The 12,282-nt window shown below is 44.2% G+C and overlaps 1 long non-coding RNA gene across 1 annotated transcript; it reads right to left on the reverse strand.

Moving 5' to 3' along the window:
- LOC138916321 (uncharacterized) lies at positions 1 to 11,869 on the reverse strand. The gene is made up of 5 exons (XR_011423500.1): positions 11,647 to 11,869; positions 11,067 to 11,285; positions 5,559 to 5,820; positions 5,373 to 5,463; positions 1 to 137 (listed from the first exon to the last, which is right to left on the reverse strand). It is a non-coding gene; the product is annotated as an uncharacterized lncRNA (long non-coding RNA).
- Between the last annotated feature and the right edge of the window lie 413 nt (positions 11,870 to 12,282).

Genomic DNA, 12,282 nt, shown 5'->3' on the forward strand with positions numbered 1-12,282 from the left:
CTTTCCTTGCTCATGTCCTCCCGGTACCTCTAAGCTGTGTCCATCTGCAATGTTGTCAGCAGCACAGCTCACACACGTTCGTGGCATAGTCACCATTGCTTCAAGGCAAGAGAGGAGGCCAAGTGCTTCCCTGGGGTCTGAATGGTGTTAGTGAGGAGAGAGGATGTTTAGGGCCCAGCATCGCACCGTGCCATGCTGAGCGCTGGCGGCCTAGCGTTGGGGGCACTGTGGGATGTTTAATAAGGGTACTATTGTGTTTGTGATTTGTAGGGCCTCTGAAGCCTGGACACTGGAGCAGGGACCCTGGGTATGAACCCCTTCTGCCAGGTTGTAAGGGAAGTTCAGCTTTGGAGTCATCTCCAAGGAAAAGATCAAGGAGGGGAAAAGTATCTAGAGAATGTAAGAAAGAATGTATCCTTTTTTTTCTCACAAAAAGTAAGGCATACATTTTTTTAAAAGTATCTGTAAAGAGAGAGAGGGAATAGGGTAGAGACACAAGGACAGAAGCTGGATTTCTCTGAATATACTTTGTTTTGTAGATGTGACTTTGGAACCATGTAAATATTTTACATAACTATACAAAATTACAGTTTTCAAAAATGGTCGTCACTAAAAATCTAAAGTAAATGAAAAAAAATGAACCTAACTCTTCATCCAATTTGAGGCATAACCACACAGAGAAAATCTTTTCTGAGCGCCTTTAAAGCATAGAAATTTGAGTGTATAATCATAGTGGGATCATCCTAAGGACAAAAAGAACTGTCAAAAAAAAAAAAAAAAAAGGAAAGAAAGACGAAAAAAATAAACCTTGAACCATTTTCAGTAATCATATTGGTGGTGGTAGTGTTGGTATTGTTATTCTGATACTGTTATGTGTACACCGTGGCATAAAGCAAATCGGTAATTCCGTTATATCGCCAAGAAGCAGGATCTTCAGTGTGGGAGAAAGTGGGCACACAAGTAAGATAGGTAAGGTTAAGTAAAAATTCTGTAGTACCGAATTTGAACTGGAAGTTTCAGCAAGAATTAATGATAAAATTTTGTCATTGAAAAAAGTTTTTCCTAGCTCTGCCCACTGAAAAGGCCTGGAAACAATGAGCACCCCCAGGGTAACGAGCAACCTTTGGTGGCTACAAATTGTTGTCTACAAATGCTATTCCCGGTTAATGAAACCAGGGCTTCTTGGAGAAATGGCTGAGTCCAGGTCTGAGGCAGGAAACAGACAAGATGAGTTTGGAATATCTTGTCATAACAGAAAGCAAGGAAACAAAGTATCAAAAACTACTAACTTGTGACAAAAGGACTCAGGAGCTAACTTGAAGAAGCTCCCTCTGGCCAAAGATGGGAGGCACAACTTGAGTACCATAATGATAATAATGGCAATGAATTGAAACATATTAAGTATGTTTAAATACATGAGTTCCTAGTGATTAAAACCAAAAAGCAAATTCATTGGTTCACTTTGAAGAGAGCAAGGGAACAATGTCATGATTTTGGAAACAGATAAATAGTGGTAAAAAAAAAAAAATAGGCATTTATCTTACCTTTCCTATATAAACTGTACCTCAGGATAGCCAAAGAATTGATGAGGGAGAAGTTTTCTGGTTTTTTTTTTTTTTAAAGATTTTATTTTTCCTTTTCCCCCAAAGCTCCCTGGTACATAGTTGTGTATTTTAGGTATGGGTCCTTCCAGTTGTGGCATGTGGGATGCCACCTCAGCGTGGCCTGATGAGCGGTGCCACGTCCAAGCCCAGGATTTGAACCAGTGAAACCCTGGGCCGCCGCAGCAGAGCGTGCGAACTTTACTCAGCCACAGGGCCGGCCCCAGAAGTTTTCTGTTTATAGAAGTATTGCAGTTAATAAATGACAAAGGAATGATGGCATTGGAACATCATCGCTATGCAACCCCTGAAAATATTGGTTCTAGACAATAATCATCAATGGATGCTAATGTCAGAAAAAGAGAACCAAATTGACATGTGTCTCCTGGTGGAAGTACATAATCTAACCTCTGAGCTATTCTTGCAAAAAAATCAAACCCCAATCTGATCAAGCCTTTAGATCTCACTACCAATTTACTGGAAATACAGAGGACAGGGAAACATGTTAAATATCACCATAGGAGAGCAATCTGAAAAATTAGTCTGGGGGAAATTTTATAGGACAAACAACCTTATTTCTTCAAAAATAAATTGCAGGGAAATTAAAAAGAAGGGAAAAAGAAAGATCTGTAGATCAAGATCAAGAGACAAAACATATCAGCAAACATAATATATGGGCTTATTTGGAACCTGATTCAAACAAACTGTAAAATATACATATGTCGAACACCACATATATATAAATATATGTATGTATATATATATATACACACACACATATATATAACAAATGGGTAAGTTTGAACACTGATTGGCTATTTGATGATAATAAGGAATGACTGTTAATTTTGTAGGTGTGATAATGATATTGTGGTTCTTTTTTTAAAAGAATACCTGTCTAGAATACATACTGACATATATAAGACAAAATAATGTGGTATTAGGACTTATTCAAAATAATCTAGGAGGAATGGGTAGCGTTATTGTTGAAAGAAGATTGTGAGTTAAGAAATGTTGGGGGACCAACCCAGTGACATAAGTCATTAAGTTTGCATGCTATGCTTCGGTAGTCTGGGGTTTCACGGTTTTGCATCCCGGGCACGGACCTATGCACTGCTCATCAAGCCACGCGGCCGCAGAGTCCCACATAAAGTAGAGGTAGATTGGTGCATATGTTAGCTCAGGGACAATCTTCCTGACAAAAAAAAAAAGAATTGTTGGAATCTGGGTGACAAATGGTTCATGGAGGGTAATCATACTATTCTCTCTTCTTTTGCCTATGTTTGAATTTTTCCATAATACAAGGTTAAAAATAAATAAGGTCTAAAAGGTATTTTTAATTACACAAATAGTGCATGCTTTTTGAAAGACATTAAAATAATACAGAAGCGTATAAAGGGAGGGGGCTGGCCCCTGGCCGAGTGGTTAAGTTTGTCCCCTCCGCTTCGGTGGCTCAGGGTTTCGCCAGTTCGGATCCTGGGCACCGACATGGCACCACTCATCAAGCCATGCTGAAGTGGGGTCCCACATGCCACAACTAGAAGGACCCACAACTAAAATATACAACTATGTACTGGGGGGATTTGGGGAGAAAAAGCAGGAAAAAAAAAAAGATTACCAACAGTTGTTAGCTCAGGTGCCAATCTTTAAAAAAAAATTTTAAAAAAAAGTGTTGAAAGGGAAAGGTAAAATCTCCTTCACTCCCCCTACCCCAAGCCTGGGAATAATGGCTATAAATGGTTCAGTAGATTCTGTGGTAATGTTTGTATTACTGCCCACGCATTGTCACCATGCTACTCTGAGGAGGGACTATATGCCCTGAGTTCAGGCTTAGCCATGAGACTTGCTTGACCAACGAACTGTGACTACTCTAGTCACTTCTGAGGAGACTCTTTAAGAGCCAGCACATGGTTTTCTTTTCTCTCTGTCAGGAGATAAGTGATGTTGCAGAAAGTTAGATCCCAGAGCGAAGACAACAGAGCCACAACCAGCACACCAGTGCTTATGACAAGTAAACTTAGACTGTGGTATACACGCAGATTTTTGTGTCATTTGCCACTGGGACACAACTTCACTTATCCTGATTGATAAAATATCCTTCCATACCTTTTGCTATGCATCTGTGAACACAATTTTTTCCCACAAATATTATACATACTACTCTTCTTTTTTCTTTTTCTTTTTTTTTTGAGGAAGACTAGCGCTGAGCTAACATCTGCTGCCAATCCTCCTCTTTTCACTGAGGAAGACTGGCCCTGCGCTAACATCCATGCCCATCTTCCTCTACTTTATATGTGGGATGCCTACCACAGCATGGCGTGCCTAGAGGTGCCATGTCTGCACCTGGGATCCGAACCGGGGAACCCCGGGCTGCCAAAGTGGAACAAGCGAACTTAACTGCTGCGCCACTGGGCCGGCCCCTATACTACTCTTCAATTTGCTTTTTTTTTTTTTTTTAACTCAATAACGTATCCTGGGCATTTCAGTATACTTTGAAATAAAACTAATCTGAATTTCCAAAGGCCCCAAAACAGTTTCCTAATGCCAGAAACTTCTGTTTCTTTAACATCGGGGTCAACGGAGAGGTTGTCTAGTAAAAACTCAGGCGGGAAGTAAGCTGAATGTGTCGGAGCGTGAATTCCAGCCTTAGAGCCCTCCTTGTTCCTGGAGTCCTGTAACTGGCAGTGAACTGTGGATGTGCATGATTCCACATACTTTTCCTGCCCAAGGAAGGCAGGAAATCTGAGGTTGATAAAGTGCCTGTCTTTCTTTTTGTAATCTCATAGGCATTGCCTATGGTTGGAAGTGAAATCCTGGATTTCCTCAACAGCTTGGAGTCGGAGGGCTGTTGCTGTGGTTGTGATTACAGCTGAAGTGCTGAAACCACTTAGTTTCTTGCCTATGCTATCAAACCTGAATTCCAAATGGCACCACCACGCTCCCAGGTACATACACTAGAATCCTTGGCACTGCCTTTCACTCTGTAATCCGTTAGCATATGAGCTCTGTGGGGGCAGAGATTTTTATCTGTTTTTTTTCACTGCCAGGTCCTCGGGGTCTATAACGTTGATGCTGACACATAGTAGGTGCTCAATAAATATTTCACGGCTGGATGAACCTAAGCAGTTGCCATGTCCTGTGACATCTCTCTCTATAATTATCTTCAATCTGTCATCCTTTCATTCCCATGGTTATTACCTATGGTGGATTAAAGATGGTCACAAGTTTTTTTCACAATGCTCCCGTTGAGATGTGGGGTGTATGTCCCCAGCTCTTGAATCTGAGTAGACTCTTTGATTACTTGAACCAGTGGAATGCAGTAGAAACGATGTTCTGTCAGTCTGCGGGCCCAGGATTTAAGAGGCTGGCAATTTCCACTTCTTGCCTCTTGAAACTTTCACTCTTAAAGCCCCGGGCTGCCGAACAGGCCCTGGGACTGCATGAAGAGGGAGAACAGCCCAACAGAGACCGGCCTTCTGCTAAGGGGCCAGATATAAGAGTGAAGCTATCTTGGACCCTCCAGACCCTCCAAGCCTACCAGCTGAATACCATTAAGTGACTCCAGGTGGTGTTACGTGGAACAGAAGAATCATTCAGCTGAGTCCTGGATCCATCCTACACAATTGTAGCTGAGCCTGAATTCCTCATCTTCACGGTTGTAAGATATAATGAAATTGTTGTCATTTTAAGCCATTACATTTTGGAGTGATTTGTAAGTGCAGCAATAAATAACCAGAATATTACCCTACTTGGGACCTTATAACTTCTTACCTGGAAAACTGATCCTTTCATTAGTCTCCTGTCCTTCCAACCACGCTCTACCCTACTCAGTTTGTTTTCATGGAGAAACTGTGTGGGGCTCCTGCTTTAAAAAAAAAAGAGTCATTGTCAACAGAATACACACTAATCTCTTTAGTCGGCCCCCACTGGCCTTCTAAGATCTGTCTCTGAACTCACCTTTCCAAGCTCTCCTCTTCTTCCCTCACATTTCTTATGCTCCAACCAAATTCAACTGTTGGCCTAACCCCTTGACACTCCATGATTTTGATTTTGTCCCCACAGTTCCTCCTCCTGGAATGTCCTTCCCCTCATCCATGTATGTCCACATCCTGCTTGCCTCCCAAAGACAGCCAAGAATATCAATCTCTCTGGTGGAAATAATCTCTCTCCTGAATTTCCACAGCATCTTATCTGGGCCTCTCATCAAACGTAACCTTTTCTGTTAAAAAAAAAAAAACCATTATAATTTGAAAACGTCTTTAGCATTCCTCATAGACCAGGGCCTCCTTGAGGTCCGGGTTCATGTCTTATTTACTTATTTTAAACTCATTATCAAAACCAACAAAGAACCCGGCTCTTGGCAGATCCTTAATAAATATTTGTTGGACAAACAAGTGGATAAAGGGGTGAACGGGGCCCAGCCTCACTTCCTTGTTGTCACAGGTCAGCAGCAATAACACTACACTCATGAACCTTTGTAAACTACTGGTTCAGTTTCCTCGGTCTCGCCCGGCCAGATACATTGTTGGAACCGTGTTGCCAAGCCTCAGGTTCTTTCCACTTCTCGGCTCTGTTTTCTGCTGTCTTGGTTTCTTTCCGTGACAGGCTTTCCCAGGTGGTGGCACAGATGGTCCCTGGCAGCCTCATACTTAACATTCTACCAGTTTAGCAACCCCCGCGGAAAAGAGCGCTTCTCTTTCCCAGTAGTTCCAGAAAAAGTCTAGGGATTAAGACTCGCTAGACACACAGGAGGCCTTTCCCTAAGCCACTCACAGTGGCCAAGAGGATGGACTGTCCTCATTGCCCAGTCCTGGATTTCAGGAAACCCCAGGAGCTGGAGCTGGAGATGCGGATTATCCCAAATGAAAATGACAGTGTGGTTACCAAAGGAATGGGGAAAGGAAGTTTAACAGGGAAAACAACAGATTCCGCCCTACGTATCCAGGAAGGAGACACCAAGCTCTACATAAAAAGAGTGCTTTTCCTCAAGCCTTGTGTTAGGTACCTGTTCTGGACCCTTTAAAGAGAATTGTCCCAAACAGGGTGTCCAGGGCCCATGATAGCTCCACCCCACTGGCACTGCCCCCTTCCCCATCTCTGCTCCTTATCCAAACTATCTTTAATTTGTCTCTAATTTGCCCTTCCTCACCTGTCACTCCTTGTTCTCATCTATCTTGGCTTACTATCCCTCTTAGCAGTCATGAGCATGAAACATAAGAGCTGTTTACTGCCACATCGCTGCCCAACCCCACAGGTAGCATCCCCACATACTTACATCTTTGGGCTGCTAAGGGACCATCAGGCAGATAGCCGATCTGAACAGTAAAGAGACAGAGCCCTGGTGATATTGCTTGAGCCCCCGAAGGCAGCCATACCTGAAGCTAGCCATCCCTCTGTTGTGGGTTGAATTATGTCCTCCAAAAAGATATGTTGAAATCCTAACTCCTGATACCTGTGGATGTGACTTTATTTGGATGTAGGGTCTTCGCAGATGTAATCAAGTTAAGGTGAGGGCACACGAGTGTCCTTCTGAGAAGACGCTGGTCCTTACAGGAAGAGGAGAAGACACATAGAGACAGACACATAGGGAGAATGCCACGTGACAAGGGAGGTAGAGACTGGAGTGATGTGTACAAGCCAAGGAATGCCAAGTATTGGCAGCAACACCAGAAGCTGAGAAAGGCATCTCCTCTAGAGCGTCCATAGAGAGAGAGAGAGCCTGCAGAAGGAACTAACCTTGCTGACATCTTGACGTCAGACTTCCAAACTCCAGAACTGTGAGAGAATGTTTCTGTTCTTTTATGTCACCCAGTTTGTGGTAATTAGTTAGGGCAGCTGAGAAGGAAACCTGTACCACTCCTGTGTTCCTCTTTTATTCTCACACTGCTACCAAACTCACAATACTTCTGACACAGGATGTGTGGTGTTTTCTCCACACCAAGCAATTCTCTAACACCAGCTGGGTATCTTACATTTCCACTCAATTCTGACACTACCTACCTGGGGATAGAGTCAGATCCCACGGGTTAAGGACTCAGTCCTTATCTGAGGACTGTCCCCTCTCCCCCAAATTCAGATGTCAATAGCCAGTCCAGGTTGCCACGTGTGCTTCTCACTGACTGGCGATAGATCAGCGGTTCCACCGACCCCTTCCTTGGGTTCGATTAATTTGCTAGAGCAGCTTGCAGAACTCAGAGGAACATTTTACTTGCTAGTTTACTGCTTTATTATGAAAGGACATAACTCACGAACAGTCAGATGGAAGAGATGCATAGAGCAAAGTATGGGGAAAAGGCTCAGAGCTTCCATGCCCTCTCCGGGCAGACCACTCTCCCAGCACCTCCATGTGTCCACCAACCTGGAAGCTCTCCAAACCCTGTCCTTTTGGGTTTTTATGGAAACTTTATTACATAGGCATGATTGATTAAATCATTGGCCATCGGTGATTGAACTCAATCTCTAGCCCCTCTCCCCTCCCTGGAGGTCAGGGGTGAAGGGATGGGGGGTGGGATTAAAGTTCCAACCCTCTAATTACGCGGTTGGTTCCCCTGGCAACCAGCCCTCATCCTTAGGTGACCTAGGGGCTTTGCAAAAGTCACCTCATTGACATAACAAAAGACATCTCTGTGCCTCTCATCACTTAGGAAATTCCAAGGGTTTTAGAAGCTCTGTGCCAGGAACTGGGATGATGATCAAATATATATTTCTTATTATAAATCACAATATCACAGCAGCCCTAGGAAACTAATACACCCTCTTGTTCCCGCCCCCCCCCCACCATTTTGTGAGCCCATGAATTCCCTGGTTGCTTAAGTAAAATTGTTTCTATTACTGACAGCTAAAATCCTGAATAAGACAACATGTGGCCTGTTCTACGTGCTGAGGATGCCAAGACAAATTAGACCCTGTCCTTACCTTTGAGTCATCCATACTGTGGCACTAAGCTCAGCACCATCTAACATTACTGGGGCCAAAACCAGTGAGAAGGACAACAAGAAACACAAAGCCACACTGGCAAAGCAATTTCTTACCCTGACCAATGAAAGGAATTTATCGTGAGCACAGTTCAGACTCTGATCAAAAATGCTAATGGCTTGCCATCTCATGCAAGAGAAAGGCCAAACTCCTCAGTCTTGCACTCAAGGCCTCAGCCTGTACTTCCATCATCCACCGCTGCACTTGACTCCTTCTCCACCTCCTTTGTTCCAGCCACATCAAATTACTAATTATTCCCCATGACATCATGTGCTTTCAAAAGTTGTTACATTCACTCATAGTAGCTCTGTCTACACATAGTCCTTTCCTCCATCTCAAAATCCTACCCATCTGTATTGGTTTCCCAGGGCTGTCATAATAAATGATCGCAAACTGGGTGGCTTGAACTGATGGAAAGTTCTCTCATGGTTCTGGAGGCTATGTACCTGAAATCAGGGTGTCAAGAGGGCCATGCTCTCTCTGAAGGCTCTAGGGGAGGATCCTTCCTAGCCTCTTTTTAGCCTCTAGTGGCTTCCAGTAATCATTCGCATTCCGTGGCTTGTAGACATATCACTCCAATGTCTGCTTGTGTTGTCACATGATGTTCTCCCTGCATCTGTGACTGTGCCCAAATTTCCCTCTTCTTCTCAGGACGCCAGTCACAGGACAGGAGCTCACTCTAATTCAGTGTGACTCCACATCTTAACTTGATCACATCTGCAAGGACCTGATCTCCAAATAAGGTCATAGTCACAGGTATCGGGGGTTAGGACATGAATAGATCTCTTTGGGGAACATCAACCTTCAAAGCCCAGCTCAAATGCCACTTCCTGCAGGAAGCCCTCATCACTTGCCTACAGCTCCAACGCCTAGTGCTCCGGAGCTCTGCTGCAGCCTTCTCTCATTTAGCCTTACAGCGTAGACACTTGTGAACTTACACTCATGAATGACAGGACAAGGAGCCTCATCTGTATGGTTCAGAGCCCTTGGTCAGTGCCTGTCTTACTAGTCAGAAAATAGTATATACATGTTTGTCATTTTGAATTGAGCTAATAAGAACAAAATCGATAAGAAGAAAGAGAGAGTGGCTGTATGGCACTTGATGGAATGGTTTTTAAGCCATTTGAAGAAAGAAAATAAAATTGAAGCTGTCCTGATAAGAACTGAACTGTGATCCCAGCTTCCGAATCCTTCTCTGCAGCTCGTCTGCCTCGGTTCCCCACTTGTAATAGTCAGAGTTTTGGTCTCTTGCACCCTCTAGATGAGAGGGCTTTGAAATGCTGTGAAGGGCCGAGAAGAGCCTTAGAGACTCAAGAACGGCCCCCGCCCAGTGGCCGCATTGGCCTGGAGACTCAAGGACAGTGAAAAATCCCCCTCCCTATGATTCTGTGATAACCTCCAGCCGCAGACACTGACTGCTCAGCTGAAAGCCCAAATCAAACACACACCAGGGAAGACCTTCTGTGCCAGACTCTCCAGCGGGGCAGTCTGCGTCCCCACGGTGCTTCAGGGAAAATTGTTGCCCAGTGACTGGGTCCAGATAATGCTGATCCCAGCACTAAGAGGAAACAGCACGGCTGGCCCAGAGCCCGGCCTGCTCCCTCCGTGGTCTAAGTACTTAACAGCAGTGAGGCTACTGCAGTCTGCCTCGAGACAAGAATAACACTGCAGCATCCTACTCATCCTGAAATAGCTGAGAAATGATCGCCTAGTACCTTGACGCCTGTCTTTCAGGGAGAGACTTTCAAAGAACGGCCCAGCAACACATAGCTTTATTTATTCCTCTTCATGAGAATGTTTCAGTTAGACCCCCAAACCAGGAGTTGGGCCCTCGGTTCCAGCAACCTCCTAGTTAGGGTTCCTGTCTGGTGTTTTGGTGGCTCTTGCTGAATTGGGCAGTTGATGTAGGGACTGTTTCTCAATCAGAGTCTGAGAGCAACTGGCCTCCTTAGGAAAACTACCAAAAAATTTAAGAGGAAAAGGAAGCATTAAAAACACTCCTTATATATAAAACACTCCTTACGTGACTTCATCAAGCACTATTTGAAGCACTTTACACAGGTAGGTGTTGCAGTAGACTGTATTATTGTCCCAAATATCCTCTGCCCCTCCTTATGAGAGAATTATATCTCCCCTACCATGCTGACATCGAGCTTAGCCAAGAAAATATAAACAGAAGAGATGTATGTCATTTTGAAGAACAAACTGTAAGAGCCATTGCATGGATCCACCATCAACCCCTCTTTCCCTGCTACCCTAACACCAGCAGTGTTCCAGAGAAGGGCTACTCCTTCAGTCTGGTCCCAGGGAGAAGAGCCAAAGCCAACTTGTAATGGACATGTGATATGAGCAAGAAATAAATCCTTGTTGCTGTAAGCCACCGAGTTTTTGGAGCAGTTACTGCCACACAACTTAGCCTAAACTGACTGTTACCAACATCCCCGTTTCACAAATGAGGGAACCAAGGCACCCAGAGATTGTGCAACTTGCCTGAGGTCGTACAAACAGGATTCAAATCCAGGGAGTCTGGCTTCAGAGTCCATGCTCTTAACCACTTCACTGTATTGCCTCTGAAAAGGTCTTTGTTGTTTTCTTTCAAAACCCCTTTAGCTGGCAAGATCTCCACGTATGCTCTGTTTTTCTTCATTTCTCATGAAGGTAATTAAGAATAATCAGCAGATCGTCTGATCCTCTGTAGGTAGAACAGACCTGGTAGATAGATTGCACAATAAAATGTAACTGGTTATTGAGTGAGCTGGACTTGTTGGTACGCGAAACAGAAAACAACTTTATTTTTTGTACACCACAGTCTTTCAGGAATTAACAAACAATTTCATCATTAGAGACTTAAAAAGCGAAATCAACACTAGTATCAAATCTCCAATCTCTCAACCATTTGAAAGCTTCTCTCCTGCCCCAGGATGGGAAATTTGTGACAGGGAAGGGGGTCATGGCTGGCTTCCTCCTGATTTCCCTCTTCCGCCTTCCACACCCACGGTATTCCCTCGGGCTCTTGTGGAATTAGAGTTGGGGGCGGGGATTAGGGGATAAGAGGTGGAAAAAGTCTTACTTGGCTTTCGTGCCCTCTGTGAGAGGCAGGTGGTCAAATGCCATCTCTTGGTGACAAGGGCTTCTTTTAGGAATTCCCCACAGGGTCTTCCACTGGGGACATCCCACAGCACCGCTTTCTGGACCCGGTAATGTACTACCTGGCTAAGCACTTAGGACATAGCGTTCGTCTCCACCAGCTTCTGCATCCAACCTCCTTCCGCTGGGGTAGCCTGGCTCCTGGCAGAAGGCCCTTTCACATGGAATCCTTTTTTGGTTAAATCACTTTATTGAGATATAGTTGGCACACAATCAACTGTGCATATTTAAAGTGTACTCCTTGATAAGCTTTGACTTTTGGAGAGGCCCAATGAACCAGAATCAAGATAATGAACATTCCGTCACTCCCCAAAATTTCCTCCTGGCCCCTAGTGACTCCTCTCTCCTGTCCCTCCCCCACCCCTAGGCAAACTGATCTGCTTTCCAGTACTATAGATAAGTTTGTGTTTTCTAGAATTTTATATGAATGGCATCATACAGTATGTGCTTTTTTTGTCAGACTTCTTTCACTCAGCACAATTCTTTTTAGGTTCATCATGGAGTCCCTTTTCAAGAGAATTTAAGCCTGGCCACCTTCCATGGGTGCACAGAGCCCATG

The sequence above is a fragment of the Equus caballus genome, chromosome 11 (genome assembly GCF_041296265.1).
Source record: "Equus caballus isolate H_3958 breed thoroughbred chromosome 11, TB-T2T, whole genome shotgun sequence".
NCBI lineage: Eukaryota > Metazoa > Chordata > Mammalia > Perissodactyla > Equidae > Equus > Equus caballus.